The sequence below is a fragment of the Nyctibius grandis genome, chromosome Z (genome assembly GCF_013368605.1).
Source record: "Nyctibius grandis isolate bNycGra1 chromosome Z, bNycGra1.pri, whole genome shotgun sequence".
NCBI lineage: Eukaryota > Metazoa > Chordata > Aves > Nyctibiiformes > Nyctibiidae > Nyctibius > Nyctibius grandis.
The window spans coordinates 68720037-68733850 of record NC_090695.1 but is presented as its reverse complement, the minus strand read 5'-3'; the positions used below and the strand labels follow the sequence as shown (position 1 = coordinate 68733850).

The following is a 13814-nucleotide window of genomic DNA, read 5'->3' as shown; positions in this document are numbered from 1 at the left end:
GCCGCGGGATGGGCGGCGGGGGCTCGGTGCAGGGCCGGCAAGGTAAACTCGCAGCCGGTATGGCCGCAGCCGCGGGGCTGGCAAGGGAGGGGGCCGGTACCGCTCGCCTCTCTGCCCCCGCACGCATCCCCACGCACCGTGCGGCCCCGGGAGCCGGCGCGTTAGGCGGTGGCCGCCGCTGTAAGTGTTCCTCGTCCGTCACCCCCCAGCCCCGTGCCTCCGGCCTGGCGCGGCGCAGCGGGCGAAGGCGGCGTGAGGGGGAGCCGGGTGCCCCGTGCGGAGCTGAGCCGCGCTCTGCCGGGCACGCTGGCTTCTCCTGTCCCGCCTCCGGCGTCGGGCCGATCCGCCAAGCCTCATGCGAGGCGCTTCTGGAAGTTACAGTGTCACTGTCCTCGCCTCCCCTAATGAACAAAACTGCTGCAGCTGGAGCGCAGTGAGCAGCGGAGTGATCAGAGTGCGCAGGAGTGAGGGGTGTGCGGCCAGCAATACCTGTCGTCTTATTTCACGCTACTTAGGCAGCGTGGATCAGTGCCCTGCTTGCAGGGCTCCAGTTTTAAGTATAACTTCCTGAAAGAACCTGAAATGTAATTCTGTTCAAGCTTCTTGAAGCTGATTAACAAATTTTTCTGGTCGTTGGCCTCTTTTAACACTTGGAAATGTACAGGTGAAACTCATCTTAATAAATGGCATATTGTAATTCATCTGAGGATTCCAGCCTAGTTGTGTGTTAGGTCCTTTATTCAGGACAATGCTGAGCTTTGCAAAAATCGAGTTGAGTGGCTGAGGTGGCTTGCTAATGTCAGCATTGGAAGGAGAAGACTCTTATCTCCAGCCTTAAGGAAATAGTTCTTTCACATTGTAGGTGGTATTTATAAATGACAGCTGCATTGAGTTAAAAACAGTCATTCTATTTCAGCACAGATTTGATGTGGATGCTTCCTCTTTATGAATATCCTCTCACTTGCATGCTCCATCTCCTGAAAATCAGACACACACCCCCCTTCCTTGTGTATTTTGAGTGGAAATAAAATCCAAGGTAATTTTGCACCTCTTTAATGCTGTTTAGCATCTCTACAGGATCACTGAGGTTGAAGGGGACCACTGAAGATCATCTAGTCCAATGCCCCAGCTCAAGCAGGGTTAGGTATAGCAGGTTGCCCAGGACTATGTCCACCTTGAAATCATTTTGTCAAATAAAAAATTGAAAATTCCCTCCATACACAAATGGGTTTTCTATAAACATAGTAATTGCAGATGTGTGGGCAGGGACTTGTAAAACATTTAGCTGCATATGTTTGGGCTCTGTTTAATGACTTTAGGTATTTCACCACTACTGTAGTACAAAGAATCACCAATGGACTAAAGAGAGTTTATGGGGAATATCATGATGCTCTTCCTGGCCCATTTACTGATAGTAAGTTATGCTTTTGTCTCAATCTTTGTTTAATTATTTGTTTTTCTTTGGGAATCATTATTTAGGGTGTGGAGGGGGACTTTGATTTTTTGGTGTTTCCCTTATTTCAGCTGAAAGAAAGAAGGAGTTTTCTGTCTTGACTTCTAATTTCCACTCGTGGGAAGCAACTTCCACTGCTGCTAACTTGTAGTGGGTAAAGAAGGTCTTCCCTTATGCTCATTATTTCTATAGTTTCCAGACTTAAAAGGAGGCTTCTGGAAAGGCACCAGTTGTTTTGTCAAGGGATATTACTAATTGAATTAACTTTCACATCAAAGCCTCACTACAATGTGTGCGGTGACACAGAGTGAGGTCTGCAAGCTCTTTTGTATGGATTGGTTTACAGTAGTGTAACAGTAGCAAATGTTTCCGTTAGTTTGTTTAAGCCTTACTTTCATCTATAGAAGAACTTGTTCCTGCCTTAAAAAGGCTTAAGATGGCTTAGCTATGTGTGTTAAGTGTGTGGAATAAATAAGTTTGTAGTTACCAAAAATTATATATACATATTACTTGGTATTTAAAGAGTAAAATTACTGTTGATGTTGATGTTCAAAACTGACTTCATGTTTTGAAGTAAGTAAGTGTCTTATATTGTAGTGTCTTATATTGTATGAAAAATTTATAAAACTGGATTTGGAAGAAGCTTCCTTGAAACCAGTTTAAAGGGAATTAGTTACAAACCTCTTATAATTATTAAAGAGAGTGTTTATCCAAAAGACTTTTTTCTTTCATTTTTTAATTTCTTTAAATGCTGAGTGGAGAGCATTGTAGGTTATAATTCTAACACCTGCATGTTGAAAGCAATTGAGTTAGCTTTTATGTACGGACGAGGGAAATCATGCTTAACTGAAGGTGAAGAGAAACCAAACGTGGCTTTATTTTGCATTGTCTTTTACATGAGGCTAGAAAGATGGTGGTGTTTAAATGTGTAGCATCTCGATACTGGCCAGTGGCAAGTAGGGAAGGTTTGTGGTGCTGAAATACTTACACAGGTTTTGAAGAATATAGTGAGTACATAATACAAACAAGCTGGTGTCTGTGCTTCAGAGATCCTTGTTTGCAGCTCAAAATATTAGTTTAAATTACCAGTTTGGCTGCATGTGCCAGGCTGTGAGTTGGAGTGGCTGTACATGGCGATACCCATCTCTGTTGACCTGTGTTCAAAGGGGATGATTCTGGCAGAACTGGCAGCTGGGAGGAATATCTTCAAACAGACCTGGCATAAATTGATAGGGTTTGCCTGACTGTCCTTAGTTTTCTAGGAGACGCAATTTGTGTAAATTTCTATTTAATTGCTTCAATTGGCTGTTATTTCAGGGCATGAGTTTGTGTACTCTCTGAAAAACAGAAAAGCTGAGCTGGAAATGTCCTCCATCTTGGGGATTAATGCCTGCTACTTGTGTCAGCATTTGTGTGTGAGTAAGTTTGTGCAACTCTGATTTTGCACAATAAAAAATATTGGTATGATTTTTAAGGCATTAACCGGTTAATGTATTCAAATTTTTGGAACAGCTTTAAGTTGGAAATTTTCCAGGGCTTGGCAGACGTCAAATACAGAGTTATAACTGCCTGGTTTGGTTGGAGAACAGTTCTCTTGATCTCTCATATGGCCCTTTCTCTCATTCTTTTTTGTTTTCTGAGATTTTGGAAATGCATGAAAAGAAACAGCTACAGTTGTGCTCTGAAATAAGAGATATTTTGTGTATGCTTACAGAAGGAAGGCTTTGGCGTAGTCCTACGTTTTGCCATGAAGAGATATCTAAGACGACTGCATTTTGCACCTACCTTTCATTGTCGTGTATTAACAACGTAAGACAGTCTGTCACTGGCTGATCTGGCAGGAATGCAATGCAATAAAGCATGTGCTTGGAAAGGGAGTAGATGAAACAGTGCATTCTGGATAGTACCTTTCTGGCTTGTGCCGCTATATTAGGGAGTCATCTCTAATGATCATGTTTCTTCTCTGTTTTTCAAGAGGTTGGGTTTTTTTTTAAGTTTCGTAAGCCTTTCATTTGCTTCCACCTAGTAGTGCCTGTGCTGGACCACCCAACAAGTTCAGAAGGTTTTCTGATTTTCTCGTGTGAATTATTAGTGTTAAGAGTGGAATAGTTAGTTGTTAGCAATCGAAAATAACAGCTTCCTAGAATAATGGAACATCAGTATCAAGTATCATATTTGATCATTCTAGTTTTTAGTAGGCTATTTACAGGTTTAACTAGACTACTTTGTATAACAGTTACTTTCACTTTCTTAGTTTACTATTTGTAATGGGTATATTACCAGGGTAGTTCAGACACCTGTTTTTTTTTCTTCTCCACTTTCCCCTGTAGGACAGGATTGTTTCCAAGTTCTTCCCTTCTCCTGTCTCTTGATTTCATTTTCCTGTTAACTATAACAACTAAAACTGTGCATTACTGTGTTGTTTTTACCACAAAGAAACATCTTTTTGCTATAGATATTTTTAGGAAGTTTATTCTCTAGTCTTGTCTACTTTGCAACCGTGTTTTATTTTGCCTGGAAGCTCTTTTCTCGGGTTTGCTTTCAGAGGCATATGATTCTATTTCAGGCTGGTGCTTTCTATATTAAGTGGAAAAGCAATGTTATACAAATATCATTCCATGAAGGATCACTTCTCTCTTATTTCCCATTCTTTGTGCCTTTTATGCAACTCTATTATGCACAGATGATCAACAGTGACTCTACTCATGTTGGCCACCATCTGCTGTTATTGTTGTTTATTGTTTTGAAAACATCTAGCTTCTAAAATATTAAAATGTATAATCAAACAATTAGCTTGCCTTATATTTTTATGACTTACAAAGTACATTTGATAAGAAAGGTGCATTGACTGTGAGGTCTGTTTTTAAAATGTGCTAGTGATTTGTTACATCTTTGTGTGTAGAAGTATGACATGAAACATTGTTTGTAAAATGATAATCAAGAGTGGTAGCATTACAGTTCCTAGTTTGTTTTCATGCTCAGAATCTAGCTAGTGAACCTCCTTTTCTAAAGGTGAAACGCATTACTTTCAAAAAACATGAAAACTAGATAGTTGTATTATGGACAGAATATAGAAAAAAAAATTACAGAAGACAATGTTGTGGAAGAGAAGTATCTCAAAAAAGGTATCAGAAATAATGGCTCTAGTATGTTCTTTATGACAGTACCTTGATATGTGCATAAGGTAGTGAGGAACTTGTCATATCAAATCCAAGGAATACTGACTCAGAACAGCGTATTTAGGAAGTAATAAAAGATGTATTATTTGCATATACAAAGCTCGGATATGTATAGAGGACTTCAAAGGTGTACAGCAAGGATATTGCTTCAGCAGTTGAGGTGGTATGTTTGTTGAGGTAGTACGTTTCTTGTATTAGTGAACACCATGATTACAATTTATTCTCTTTACCTGTTAAGGAAGAATGAAAGGAAAGGCAGAAGGGATAGAAGTTCACTTAGAAGAGTGTATTAGATAGCTGAAGTACAAAATAAACCAAATGATACCTGCGTGCTTTGACATTTGTATGGCAGAATGCATATCAATGGCTTTTGATTGCCTGGAAAACACTTTAGAGGTACTTAGCCACTTTAGTAACAACACAACATACATCAGTGTTCAAAAATTACATGAGGTATGAATATATAGGCAAGACTTTCCATTTCTGTGTAATTAGCATAGGCAGTTCTTTTTGTTTAAAACAAAAGCCCCGTTTCTCTTTATATCTTTCATACGCCAACTCCTTCCCTCTGTGAAAGTGAGGAAAATGCTAGTCTGAATCAGTTCCATGCTTATACACTGTTTGGGAGTCAAGTTGGTTTCACTGCATCTGAATCTGTATTCAATTAGTCAGGAAAAAAGTAGGGAAGAATCCCGCCTTTTTATAGCTAGGCTTAACTTGCTAATTTGCATAATATTGCAGCTCCTGTTGATTTTGCTTGGGATTTTGATAAGCTGTATTTTAGTACTTAGAGTAGAAAACATGTTGGGATAATTATGTTTTTTGTACATTTTTGGGAAGACTTGATTGAAGAAAACATAGAAGGTGCATTTAATCAAATGCAGTTGGAATTGAATGGCAAATCAAGTCATTATTTACAGCTTGTTCTGTTAAACTCCCCAATTATCACATATTTATGAAAAGATATCACAGTTCAAATAAAGAGGAGAGCATGGGGTTTACAAGCATGTTTGATTGTTGCACAGCTACACTTCTTTTTTTCTTTTTTCTTCTTGGCTGTCTCTTGTACCTGTCATTACAACTTTTTGCTTCCATGAGTGCACACATACTTTCTCTCTGCCTCATGTCGCTGATTTAGTCCTGTTGGACCAATGAGGGACAGCCTATGTGTAGATGCTAAACTTCAAACAAAATATCAGCGTGTTTTTTACAATATTGCTGAAAAAGCAGTACTGATTGAAAGCAAGATGCAGATGCCTAGCAGTTAAATAAATGCAACAATATATATACTTGTATATCTTTTTGTCCTGTTCGGTTATAGGTTTTCACAATGGTCCTTTTAAGAACTTAAAAAAACCCTACCTTTAGCTCTGATATGACATTCTTCAGTAATTTTTATCCTCCTCTTTTGTTGAGTCCATCCTTCCTTTATCAATTTTTGATTGTCTTTTTTTTTTTCCCCCACTTGTTTGATTTCTGGTTTGCTTTAAGTGTGATTCCTATGTCATCTGTTTCATTGCTACAGAGGTTGGGTGTATAGTCATTAATTGCCTTGATCTTTTACTTTTTTCTTGATATTGAAAGGGCTGTCTATTTAAGTGACCAAATAAACAGTTCATTCCTGTCTTTTCTTCTTGGATAAAACTGAGACATTCTCCCAGGGTGGCTGAGATCCAATATTTGATAAGCCAAGCACAGCCTGAAGGAGGAGTAGGTATCCATCTTGTCTGGGACACAACCATTTATCTGGGTATTATGTATTCATAAAATTAGCAGTCCTGTTGAAGACAACACATCTGTTCATCTCATGTCAAGTTAATCCTATGTAACATGGCTTTGGGCCCAAATGAAACATTTAAGTCATCATCTAGGTAATCAGGTGACTATCATATATATGCCTTAAAATATTTCTACTAGATTGTTCTAGATTTTGGATAGCCTTATACTGTTTTTCTGTATTGCAAATGCTGTGTGCTTTCCAAAAATGCATCATTTTACCATTACATTTCTTGTTAATAAAGCAGGTATAAATAAAATAGAATTAAAAAGCACAACTGTTCTGCAGCTCTATTAATACTTGCTTTTTAAAAAAAATCTGGAAAATACATTGTGTTAGCACTGATTATACTTCTATAAATTTTGGTCTGATGAGAGTCCGAAGTTGCAAGAAGAATAATTTAAAGGCAGTGTGTGTTGTTTGTATTTTATAGTCACTTATAATATAATTTTAAAGAAATAATTTTATTGCATATGTACCCAACTTATTTAATGTGTAGTGATGTAACATTACCCACACACAAGAGGGCACACTTAAGTCCTCTGGAATATAAATACAGAAAACTTCTTCAGTTAGAGTAAATTAATATCTGCAAAGAAAATACTCAAAGCACACCTTGAAGGTGGTGCTATGTATAATTTTTAACAAATGTTTTGTATGAATATTTTATGTACGTGCCAGAAAACTTAACTAATCTTACCTTAAAGTCATTTTGGTTTAGTTCAGTGAATATTATGAAGTTCTGTGACTGAAGATTAAAGTCGTTGTTTAAGCTGAATTAAAGAAAAGTAGAAAGTAATCTAACACTGACATAATAATTTCTTTCTTTCCATAGTGTATTATAGTCAAAAGATTATAAGTACAAGAGTTCCCATAGTGAAGTGAAGTTCCAGGATTCAAACACAAACATTTAATGATCTTTAAAAAATTATTGTTAACTTTTGGTAAAGTTCTTTCCTGTTCCTATTGCAGGTTTTATTTTGTATTCTCTCTCTGAAACAAGCATAATGCATCTCTGCTTCCATCCCTAAAATTTATGTATGGAGTGGATTTTTTTAAAGATATATTAGTGTCACTTGAAGACTTTTTGTCCTTGGATTCACCTTAATTTATTACTGAAATAACAATTGATTTAAGTTTTAAGGACCATTTTCCCCTTGGTCTCTTCTGTAGTAGTGCTAGCTTTGTAATTCTGTTTCAGAGCTTTGCAGAGTCATTGGAGAGAGTAAATAATTAGACTTCACTATGCATTTGGGCTTCTGTTCATCTCTCCCCTTTTCCCTTGCCCCCCCTCCTAAGAAGACATTTAGTGGCCCAATGTCCATTAAAAGCACTAGATGCTATCTCTAGCTCTGTATACCTTCTGAAAATCTGTCATATAGTTTGCAGAAGATGTCTTAAGATGCCTTTAAAAAGATTCTTAAGGAATTTTCTTTCAAAAAACAATCAATGCAGACAATATTGTTTAGGCATCTTCATTGTTGCAAACAATTAACATTTTTAAGTAGCCACTCTGAATACTGTGTGAAAGATCACCCCAATACTATAGCAATGAAATACATATTAAAGCTAAATTCGATGTGGAAAATAAACCAGCAACTTTAGAAACAGTAATGTAGTCTGACTACTTCTCAACATATAATCTTGCAAACTTCTGGTTAACTTGACCCTGGAGCAGAAGAGGAATATTTTGTTTATTCTCTTGTTATTTCAGCTACATTCTAGACTTCTGTTGAAAATGTAAAGAACACTGTTTTCTGGAAGTATATTTTGGTATACTCATTCTTAAAATGATGTATTTCGGTTCTTATTCTTTATTTGCTCCTTACCTTTTCATTTAGTGTTTCAGTTCAACAACAGCAAAAAAGCAGCTCTGCAGAATACAAAAATGACCTTTTTTTTGTATTTTTAAAAAAGTTAGCTCTATTTAATGCAATATAATATGGAATGTAGTTGTATTTGCAAGACAGCTTAATGTCTTTTTGCTTGTCTTTTTTCTGTGCCCCTCTAAGAAGAGTCTGACTGCATCTTCTGTATACACACCGCTTTAGGTATGGGGATATAGCAGGTAGTCGTCCCTGACAGACTCATCCCAAGGCTGACTGGATGCAGTGCCTTCAGCCTCTCCTCCTACATTTGTGTGCATCTGTTCTCTAGCCATGTTAGTGGCTCTCTGCTAGGCCTGTTCTGTCAATGAAATTGCAATATTTCAGTAGACTTATTACAAACTTAGTTTCTTTCCGGAGCATTAAGTTAAGCTAAGTGAATTGTTAGGCAATCAGCTTATGAATTTTTAGTGGGGAAAAACATGCAGTAGAGGCTTGTCAAAAGTTAAAGTTGTTAATTTGATTGCTTTCTCTTACTAAACGCTGAGCTATTAGATAATGAAGAAATAATAGTTGTTTTGCTTTGCCTATGGAAGGACTGTCGTATCCTATATTAACTTTCTTTAATTTGCCTTTGAATTTAATTTTTGATTTTATTTGTTTGTAATTTAAAAACCCACCAAACAAAACTCTCAAGACCATCTTCAGCATTCACCAGTGATTTAATTTTTAACTCGAGCATTTTAAATTTATTTCGACATACTTAAATGTAGTTGAGTCTGTCCTGGGTTTTGCTCAACCTCTGTGAAATTTGTATATGGCTTCATGCTGGGTTTAAGTCTATTCCAATCTGAACTGCCTCCCGAAGGGCGATCGTATTCAGTCCTCAGCTGCTTGTTCCTGCCTTTTCCCTTGGCTTGTCCTATGCACTTGCGTAGCTTCATGGGAAGGAAGACACATTTCCTATTGTGGCATCTCAGGCTAAGATTGGCTTGGTTTTGTTGTGAATACACACCCTCACGTGTTTTATGCTTGCATGAGTTGAGCAATTGGATGGGGTCAATCTGGAGAGGTTATAAGTACTTTAGAGTTAAGGATATAAGTGATTTTTAAAAATGAGTTGAAATCATTAAGTTGAAATTCAATAGCAGTAAGTACAAAGTATTACAGAAAGAGAAATTCAGTGTGCAAATAAAAAATTGGGAAAAGCTCAGAGAATTGTTTTGTGGTTATAGAGATATGGGCTCAGGTTTAATAGAGCAAACACTGAGATTTAAAGGCTGAGGTTACAAAGAAACACCACTTCTAGCTTTAGCCATACAAGTATTTATTGTCTTTCTTGCTGGGGATCTGCTGCCCCTGTGGATCTCTTGAATGACCAGGCTATGTAAATATTCTTAATTTATTACGGGCAAAATGAATTGTTTTGACTCAGTGTCCAAACCAGGACACTCAGAGCACAATTTAAACTTTTTTTTTTAATAATCTGCCTATTCTAAAATGATGTGTTGAGTGGAGAGATGGAAGAGTGACCTCCGAGTGGGGATGGGGGTCAGAAAGGGTGAGAAGGAAATGAGTGCTTCCACAGTATGACTAGGTCTGCTTTGTCCAAAACTTTAGGAAACATGAACTTAGTGATGCTTTGAGGGGGAAAAACATGTTTACAGGAAAGAATATTTAATTAAATATTATGAAAAAATGGATCATGCTAACTCTTGAAACTGAACAATTCCCTTCTGCAGAGGTATTTAAAAACAATAGAGCTGTGTTTCACATACTTCTGTCTCATCTCAAGTGAAAGAACTAGATTCTTCCCCTGAGTTCTCTTCCAGACAATATAATTAATCTATCGGATATATGAAGTGTATATACAATAGTGGACGCACAAAAAATAGAGCAAACAAACAAACAAAGATACTCTTTGAGAATATTTTTAATAAATCTGGAGTTTGGATGACATGGATAAGAAAGGCCAAATGTGGTAGAAATGACACAGCTGGCTGATGAAAATACATTTTGATGTGAATGAAGGGTAACCTGCCAAAATTCTAGTTCATACACCCAGGGTGCATTTTTATTTGAAAATTATTGCTTTCAATGAGTATTGTGTGTGTATTTCGAGCAGTGCAAATATTTCGTGTCAGGTTATGAACTTACCAAATATTTTAAATGCAGCAAACTAGACAAGTGTGCACAGTTAATTTGGGCAAACAGGAATGGGCGAGAGCTGAGAGTCCTATGCCTTATCAATACTGTGGAACCCCAGAGAGTGATGTAGCAGGAGTGTTCTACTAATATCTAGCATTATTTTGTACAGCTAAATTTTTCCATATACAGAGCTCGGTCTTTAGTCTCTGTTTTTCTTTAAAAATAGATAAGAAAGAAGATTTTTTAATCTCTCATTGCTTGCAAATATGTTCGGTTTAGCTAGAAGCAGGTACTCAAGTACCAGAACTTCAATTAACATAATGTAGACAGAAATTCACACTGAGGATGTGTATCCCAAGATTGGCAAATAAGTTCATGGACTTCTTCAGTGTTCTTTTAAATGTAATTTTCCATCTATTTTTGCAGACTATACCATCTGAAGTCTTTATATTTAGAAACTCCACAGTTGATTAGTGGAGTTCACTATATCTTCATAATGTAATGCTTACTTCTTAAAAGGTAAAATTGGTGAAATTATTACAAAATTAACAAATTTAAAGTGTGCGTGATTACCCTGTCTTAAAACTGTAGTGCGTGAATTCAGCTTCTTTCCCGCTTAGGAGAGCTCTAAGTAGGACCATCTCAAGTTACTTGAGACACCACCTCACTCCATAGGATGCAACTTCCGGCGTGAGGCTTTAGTGGAGAAGTGAAATTATCGTTTGTAACAGAAGCATGCTTTGCACAGGAGACAGAGCTTTTTGCTAATTCAGTATCAATACGAAATTATCACAATGCAGTACAAAAATAGTAAGATATTCAAATGAGCGAGTCCCCAACACCATCAGAATAGGTAGCATATCAGCTTCTTTGTTGCACAGTTCTAATGTTCTGTAGATGCCTTAAAAATATTTAATTTAAAAATTCTTCAGAGATTCTGAAGCCAAGACACCTGAAAACACCCTTTTAAATTTACTTACTAGTGCTTGGAGATACAGAGGCTACCTACAATTTTTGAAAGCTGAGATATCTAAAGTTAAGGTGATTTCAGATAGGATTAAACAGAGTGTTACATCTGAATTAAAATTCAGTGTCAGAGTGTATGTAGTAATAGTTGTTACTTGTCTACAAGTGTGTTCCTCTTGTCTGTTGCTCTGTTTGTAAACATGATCAGATGTGTCATCTCCACTAAACAGAAGTGTTGACCTGAAACTTTCAACTGTAGAAAATGAATGTCCACGCTGTGTGTTTTTTAGCCTCATTGGCCTTTATTTTCAGTTGTCTCTCAGATCTCATGGATTTCATGTTTTGGTGTTAGTAGTTTTGAAGAGGATTTATATTTATAGATCTTAATTTTTTGATAATGCTTCAAATACTTGTGGGTTTCTTTTAATTTGCATTGGGTTTACTTGTTTGTCACCTTTTAATCTGCCCTGTTAAGGTTAAATAAATATGGCAGTCCTTTAAATACAAAATAAATGTGGTTTTGTAGGCATTGGAGACTGCAGCTTTACTATTTGTTTTAAGGTGTTCAGAGGTGCTTCTTACCAAGGTAGCTGAGAATTTAAAGTAAGTTAGTGTAATTATCTTAATACTTCTGAGGTAAGAAATTGATCACATCTTCCAAATGGAAAACAGAAAAACAGGGATATAAACACTTGTTAGTAGTATAGCCCAAATATTTATTGTTAGTATAGTACTCACATTTTCTAAAATGTATCAGTATCATTTTTCAAGGTATCATTTTTTGAATGAGAAAATCTAAGTATTTGTGCAAAACAGGGATTCTTGAATGCCAGTTCAGTGTTGGGTTTTTTCTCGACCAAGTCAGTTTATTTCTTTTCTCTACCACCAATACTTAGCTAACCTGTCAGAAGTCATAAGTTTTTGGTAGTCAGAAAAAAATCCAGATAACATTAAGTTCAGTCCACAGCGTTATGCACAGACATCGTAGATGCATTGCTCATGTAGCAGCATTTAGAACCTTTGGTTGCTCTATTGATATTCCCAGTTAGGTGTCAAGGCAAGGACATGATTGTAATGGCCATATGCTATTTACAGACACTGCTCATTCCCCAAGCTGAGGTTTGCTGAATCCTCCCTTAGCCTTTCCTACAGGTCTTCTTAAATGCCTTAGTTCCACTTCAATGCTATTTTCTGGATTTCCTTAAATCAAGTAAAAGGCAATCACTATGATGATATTAGGGCCCAATATGCATTTCAGGATACTTAATTCTTCACCTTCCTCTGTTGTTGGTTTTGGTTTTTTTTTTTAAAGTCAAACTGGCAAAACACAGATCAACATTGCACATATATCTGCAAAGATAAGTAGTGTTTGGAAAGCCACACTGAAATCACTGTGACTCTGCAGGAGCTTGTCAGTCTTTTTGGATCCTGATACAAGGTTGAATTCTGAAAGTACACAGATGTACACATCAGTAAAGGCAGTGCAAGGTGCAAAGAGTTTTCTTGCAAATATGGGGAGTTTGAAAGCACTCAAAATAGCAAACTGTTATGATGAACAAGAAGATTAAATTCGGAGAAAAAGTTTGGGAAAACTCTCAAAATAGAGAAGTATCTACTGGAAGCAGTTCAAAAGATGCAATGAGTGTCTCTTGCAGTCAGTCTTCAAGTTATTCTGAATTTACTGGGATATTTCAGTGAAAGAGGGCCTTCTGAAGTGAGCTTGGTGCTCTGGTATGTTCGCAAAAGTGCGGGAGGATTGATAGAAAAGCGAAGGAAAGATTTTTCTCAGCTTGTCTTCAAAGACATGCCCTGTAAGAGCTGTTTCATCAAAGAAGGGAGATATTTCCTGTGTTTTGTGTGCTTTGTGTGAAGGTAGTTCAGGGAACTGTATAGATAATTTCTTGGCCTGAGTCCCTTATTGATGCTACCTTGATAGCATGCCCTGGTTTCCTACAAAAGAAGGAGCAAGTCTGGGGGAGTCTGTGTTCTCCTCTGTGCTGACTTTTGAGAACTGCACAAAAACAGCCTCGTCATAGACATTGAAGTCTATGATGAGGCTGTGAAACTGTGAAACAATGTCACAAGGGAATATCTGTCCACTTAAGGCACTTAAAAAACAGACTTGGCTACCTATCATGAAAGTGTCACTGGACTGATGGGGAGAGAACTGCACGGCTTAACAGTTGCTTCTTCCTCTAATTTCTATTTCTAGTCTAGAAAGTAGACAAAAAGGACTTAAGTGAGCTAAAAGTACGTAACTTTAGCTCGATGGTCATAGCAAAACAGAATGCATGGCAGTTAAATTTTTGTGGTGAACTTCTGCCTGCTGTTGCAACAAATGTTGATGCATTTCAGTATTTTCTTGCTTTTATAGGTATTTGCATATTTTCCAGTGAGAAGACCTTTTGTTTTCTGTAAGATGCTATTATCCCAAGTGTTAATGGGTTTCCAGCTATTAAGATGTA

At 37.2% G+C, this 13814-nt stretch overlaps 1 protein-coding gene across 9 annotated transcripts in view; it reads left to right on the top strand.

Annotated features, from left to right (window-relative positions):
- The first annotated feature begins 4 nt into the window (after positions 1-4).
- The window catches only part of AOPEP (aminopeptidase O (putative)), a 213769-nt gene continuing 199959 nt past the window's right edge, over positions 5-13814 (top strand). For 8 of the 9 annotated variants that reach the window (XR_011050064.1, XM_068422880.1, XM_068422882.1 and 5 more), the window contains exon 1: positions 13-180. The gene's annotated coding sequence lies outside the window, so the exon portion shown is untranslated. Of the gene's footprint in view, positions 181-13814 lie in introns of all 9 variants that reach the window. The other variant, XM_068422881.1, reaches the window with a different exon arrangement.